This window comes from Pinus tabuliformis, chromosome 9 (genome assembly GCF_031772625.1).
Source record: "Pinus tabuliformis cultivar Carrire ecotype Pingquan chromosome 9, CPIR1, whole genome shotgun sequence".
Lineage (NCBI taxonomy): Eukaryota > Viridiplantae > Streptophyta > Pinopsida > Pinales > Pinaceae > Pinus > Pinus tabuliformis.
This window is the reverse complement of record NC_142307.1, coordinates 1,932,338,987-1,932,345,311: the sequence shown is the minus strand read 5'-3', so window position 1 is coordinate 1,932,345,311 and position 6,325 is coordinate 1,932,338,987. Positions and strand designations below refer to the sequence as shown.

General features: G+C 31.7%; 1 long non-coding RNA gene across 1 annotated transcript; it reads right to left on the bottom strand.

Moving 5' to 3' along the window:
• Positions 1–4,197: 4,197 nt before the first annotated feature.
• On the bottom strand, positions 4,198–5,701 carry LOC149156688 (uncharacterized). Its single transcript, XR_016263489.1, has 2 exons — positions 5,213–5,701; positions 4,198–4,631 (listed from the first exon to the last, which is right to left on the bottom strand). It is a non-coding gene; the product is annotated as an uncharacterized LOC149156688 (long non-coding RNA).
• Positions 5,702–6,325: the final 624 nt, after the last annotated feature.

The window sequence follows — 6,325 nt, the reverse complement described above, 5'->3', positions numbered from 1 at the left end:
TAATAGTATTTTCGCTAAACAACCAGAGTTGGGCTATCTTGAAAGTTACAAAACCACGGTGTGATCATCCACTAGGATTGGTGGTCTGCAAGGACCAAGTGCTAATGGTAGGAACAAAAGACCAAGTGATTGTAATTTGGAAGCTAATCAAGCAAATCAAGCAAAGGGAATGGAAACTAATTTCTAGATCGATTGAAGAAATATTTGATGAACTTCAACAAGATGAAATGGCAATACACAGTGCACACAGTCCTAATGGTGATGATGTTGTTTGTTTTGAAAACTTGCTTAATCAGACATCTGTAGTATTTAATGTGAACACCAGGTCATGGGGTATGTCCAATGACATTCATGGCATTTAGCCATATCAGTTTACAAGCCCAGATTCAATTTGAAATGCAGTCCAAGCATATTGAAGAACACATTGTACAATTGGTTTAATCTAATTTTTAGTACTTGAATCTCGTTTCATGTTGATAATATTAAAAAACATGTTGAACTATGTTTTCCAAACTTACTAATCGCAATATACAATTATGGTTTTCAATGTAGTATCGTTCTATATATGTATATTATTCTTTTAAAATATAATAATAATATCATGGTTTCTAATGGAATTAACTTTTTAATAGCAATATATCAACATGTTTTCTAATATTATGTTTTGAATTTCTAAATGCAATATACAATTATGGTTTTTAATGAAATATATTGGTAGGGGATAGCCATGGTGGTTATTGCCTTGGTCACTAGCAAGCTTCGTATATGCTTGGCCATCTCACTATAAACTCTTCCAAAATTTTCAAGAATTTATAATACTTCATTAGCTGATCTGAATCGTGTCCGGTGTGTTGTTCCTCCTTTCAAGCATGTGTGTTCATGTTTATATGGTCATCTTCAAGCTGCCTGAGATCACAATCAAGAAGGCATCCATGGGGAAGAATTTCTTCTTTTATTCTTGCTACATGTAATGTTAGCAACGATTTGTTATTTTCTTATTTTTGTTTTTGCCTTTCGGCCTCCTAATTTGGCATTGACCATGGTTTGTAATGTCATATTTAGCATGGTTTCGAATCTCATATTTTGACTTTCTAATCGCAATATACAATTATGGTTTTCAATGTAGTATCATTCTATATATGTATATTATTCTTTGTAAAATATAATAATAATATCATGGTTTCTAATGGAATTAATTTTTTAATAGCAATATATCAACATGTTTTCTAATATTATGTTTTGACTTTCTAAATGCAATATACAATTATGGTTTTCAATGAAATATATTGGTAGGGGATAGTCATGATGGTTATTGCCTTGGTCACTAGCAAGCCTCGTATATGCTTGGCCATCTATAGAGGTTTCTTGATTTTAGGTAATTAACTTAACCTCTTGATTTTGGGTAATTAACTTACTCTAAAATGAAATAAGACATTCAATGTGTTCCTTGTAAAATAGATATAAACAAAACATCTAAAGAAAAGTAATTGCACAATGATCCAGTGCAAGAAAACAAGGTTTTCCACAAACCAATTAACTCTTCTAGAAAAATTCAACAATTCCAATTTAATAATCCTATCTACCTCTCTTTGTACTTTTTGAGACAATTGCTAGTATATCTCATTAGAGCATAGGAACACTCTTTATATTATTACCATATGAAATTTCCTTGCCTATTTTTGATGACGAAACGAAATTCTCTTTTTGGTTTAATATGTTTGGTAAGTCACAGATATACATCACATTTCTCCAATGGTTGAATCAATTTTATATATTAAATCTTATACATAAAATTTAATCCTCACCACAAATTAAAATAGATCCAAATAAATGAAATTAAAATAATAGTATTTAAAAATATAAAAATGACACTATAATCACCCTCAAGCATTTGAACTTTTCAATGCTTTTATATATAATTCAAAATTTGATAATTCGATCTTACTTAAAAATTGATGTATTTCTTACCCTAATAAATATCTAAATATCTATCTTATATAGCAGTGTATTTTCAACCAACTATTACTATTTTTAATCGCTTTGATTCACTCTCCACCGATTATTATAATATTTGAATGACCTTACGTGTAATGTTGATGGCCATATGTAATGGCAATAGTTTTTTTTTTTTTTACCATTTCCCATAAAAGAATTATTTTATAAACATATTTTTTTGTCAATACAATATCATATAATGATTTTATTTCCAATTTATACATGTGTGATGGTAATGGATATTTATATACCATTTAGTAATATGTTTTAATTAGATAAATATATATTTATATAAATGCAGGGAAAATCACAGTAAGTTTATTTATATAAATGCAGGGAAAATCACAGTAAGTTTACCCAAAAGGAAGACTTAACTCCCTGTCAAATTAATTTAAACTTTAGTAACAAAACTTGGACCAACCAAACTAACTCTCTAAACTAAATATATATTATTTTTATAATATTATAATAAATTAAAAATTAATTATTAATTATTAATTTTTTTAAAACTAGATAAAATTACTAAAATATTTGTATTTTTAATTCACAGCTAATTATACCAGTTTATTAAGTAATGAAATTAATATTACTATAAAATTTTACATTTCTTCGGATTATATTTCATTGCAAAACTATTTACGTAAATAGTTAGACATAACTGACATATAATGTCTAACTAAACTACTAAACCATTACAAATCTATTACACTATTCCTCTGATTCCACAACATACCAGGAAATGCCATCCTAAAAACAGAACCACAACATACCAGTAAATGCCATCCTAAAAACAGAACCTTATACAGCACATCCAACCCAAAAGACCTTGGAGATTGAAACACCCAGGAACAACCTTGTAACAAGAAGCAACCCACTATGGAGACCCATAGAACTGGAGAAAAGTTAGTGCTACAAAAACACCACCCCCAGTATACCGGGTTTCTCCCTACCAAACTCCAAAAACATAACCCAGAACGAACACTGTACAACAGACACACCACCTGCCCCCAACCACCAGTGAATGTAAGAAATAATGCCAACCCACAACATAACAGAGATATACACCAGCAGAAGATGAAGAAGAGTCCACGCCATCCCATGAGAGGCATCTAACACCTTCTCTCACCTAACCTAAATAATAATTAATCTGCATGACACCACCCTCAGCACGCAGACTAAGAAACCAATTTAATTACCAGATGTGACCAGCCGTCACCAAATGACAAGTGTTATGACAGCGCATTCATAGGTGCACCTCTTAGCGCTTCATTAACACCCCATGGAATTTTACACGTTAATTAAAAAGAAAATCAAATTTGGTTTATATATTTCTTTATATTCAAATTAAAAAGCTTCATTTTCTCACACTAAGGATAAATATTTTTCAGGTTGAAAGTTGACCGACTAATCTTTTCTGGTTCATTTTTTTATTTTATGGTTATAAATAAAAAAAATTAGCATATTCTAGCTATTTCTATGAATGAAATTTTAAATACTTAATAATTTATATTTTGAAAACTTTTTATATTTTCACTTTTATTTTATGTAATAATGAAATTACCATGAAAATTATTAATTAATAAATTATTTTTTGACATTTATATCAGTTTCACTTTTATTCTTATGTAATAATGAAATTATAATGAAAATTATTAAATAATAAATTATTTTTGACATTTATTTCAGGAATCTAACCATTCAATAGAGAGAAAAATAATAAAAAAAAGCATATTCATCGGATATTGAGCTCCTTCAAAGTATCTAAGATATTTTTTCAATTTCAGCTATATTTATAGCTCTGGTGGGTGTACGGATGTAAGAAAAAAGTAAAAAAAAAATCTACTCATGTTAAAAAAAAAAGTGTACTAAAAAAGAAGGGTGTACTGATGTAAGAAAAAAAAAAAAAAAAAACCTTATAAGTCAATCTGAACCAGATAGATAAAGAATCAGAAATATAAAAAATTGTAAAAAACCAAAAACGTAAAAAATAATAGCTAAATATTTTTATCCTCATGTAAAAGGTTTTTTTAATACCAATAAAATTAAATTTACCTAAAAAGACATTTATGTGATGTAATTAGTTTAAAGACATTTATGTGATGTAATTATAAAACTAGGTTATAAATTATCAAATACAAAATTATTAAATACCATAATTTAACAAATACCGTCTTGATTTTACGGGTAATTATATTAGAGCCATTAATTTGAAAAATATATATTTATCGGAACATTAACACAATAGTAAACGTGCTTGTGCTATTTCTAATTTTGCATATGACAAAAAGACAGTTATAAGGTCCTCCCTGGCCACTAACCATACTTTTGCATTGCATAGAAACATGTAATTAACACCCCGAACCTTCATGATATTTTGTCATGACCGTCCGCTATGTCTCTGGTTAATGTCAACCAGCTCTGCTTTGGTATAAGCCAATTGGGATTGCAGCTCTGCCTTTGTGGACACTAACTGCGATTGTACGCCTGCCTTCGTGGAAACTAACTGCGATTGTACGCCTGCAATATTTTTATGGAGATAATTGATTACTCCTCCACAGCGATGTACGAAATTTTCTCTTGCTTGGTAAAATCTTCTGTTTACTTGATGAAGCATCTGGCTGCTCCGTGGGAAGATCCTATAAAACCATAACAGAATCAATTCATTAGAATAACTGATGCAGAGGCGCAAGAAGTTCGGCGATTGTGATTGTACTGACACGTAGCCTGACTTTGAAAACCCTATACCAAGGTTAAAAACCCTACTTAGCGCTATCCAACAAAGTGAATAAGGCATTCCAGAAAGCCATTAGAATGACTTTATCAGATATTGTTTTGCACACACTTAAACAACAAGTCCCACAAGGTCAGGGGAAGCCCGACCAAGCTTTCTCCTCCCTTGGGCATGACCCTCGGTCCCTAATAGCAAAAAACTTACTTCTTTATGGCTGTCCCCAAATCCCTCAACAGTAAATTTTGTAACGTAAACAAATCCCTAATATGAATACTGCTGGTAAGTCAAATACGCCGCCCAGGCTTACGATATCAATAGAAATGTGTGCTGGCTCCATATATTTGAGTGGATGACCCAAAAGTTTCTTTGGGTACACAAATATTCGAAAATGGTCATGCCATCAAATTACTACTTATATATGTTCCACTGCAAAGTGAGTCACAGTTGGAATGCAAAATTAATGATAAATGTTTAGAAATTACTTACCATTTAAAACATGTGTATTCCATCCTCTGCTGGTAAATAATGAATATTAAAAAACCTGTTGTCAACCGAACATATTTCTTGTAGATTTGTTTTGCAGATGAACAACGCTAAAGCTTGGAATCGTGAGACGCTGTCCACATTTGCATGCCCTGCTTACAAGATCAAGAGAAAGAAATGTGCAGAGAAACGCGTGCTCGCTCCATATTTTCCAGCAGACGATCCCTGAAGTTTCTTTGAGTACACAAAGTGTTCGGAAATGGCCATGTCATCAAATTACTACAAATATGTTTCAGAAGTACGGAGAGAGCACGCATTTCATTGAACATACCTGGAGTAATTTGATGACATAGCCATTTCCGAACACTCTGCGTAACCAAACAAACTTCATCGGATCATGCACCGGAAAATATGGAGCGAGAACGCATTTCACTGAACATTTCTTATGGATCTTGCAAGCAACACGGTGAAATGTGCATGGCCCCTCTGGATTCCAAGCACCAGCGTTGTTCATCTGCAAAACAATTCCACTCGAAATATGTTATGTAGGGAACAGCTTTCTTAGCATTATTTTCCCTTAAAATTAATCATATTGCTAATCACTCGCCAGAGTTGTGTACAACAGAGTGGAATAGAAATAGTTGGCACAAAACATCACCTTTGAGGTACAATTATTAGACGACAGTCACGAAAAAAGGCTGCAGAGTCGTCCTTTTTCGTAAATCTGTCCGGTTTCTAGGATAACACGATGGACCTAGAATTGGAATTTGGAAACCCGTGCAGGTTGTAATTGGTTTTTAGCTTAACATGATGGACCCAGAATTGGAATTTGGAAACCCGTGCAAGTTGTAACTTTGTTTTAGGGTTTGGCACTTTTTAGATTATGTTTTGTGATTAATTTTGCTCCAAACATGTTAGGGATTCGTTATCTTTTTTAATTAATTTTGAGCATTGGAATTTGGTATCTTTCTCTTTTCTTTTTCTTTTTTTCAGTATCTTTCTTTTTTCTTTTTAAGGGTTTGGCACTTTTTCGAGTATGTTTTGTGATTAATTTTGCTCCAAACTTGTTAGGATTCGATGTGTTTTTTAATTAATTTTGAAACCCAGAACTGGAAT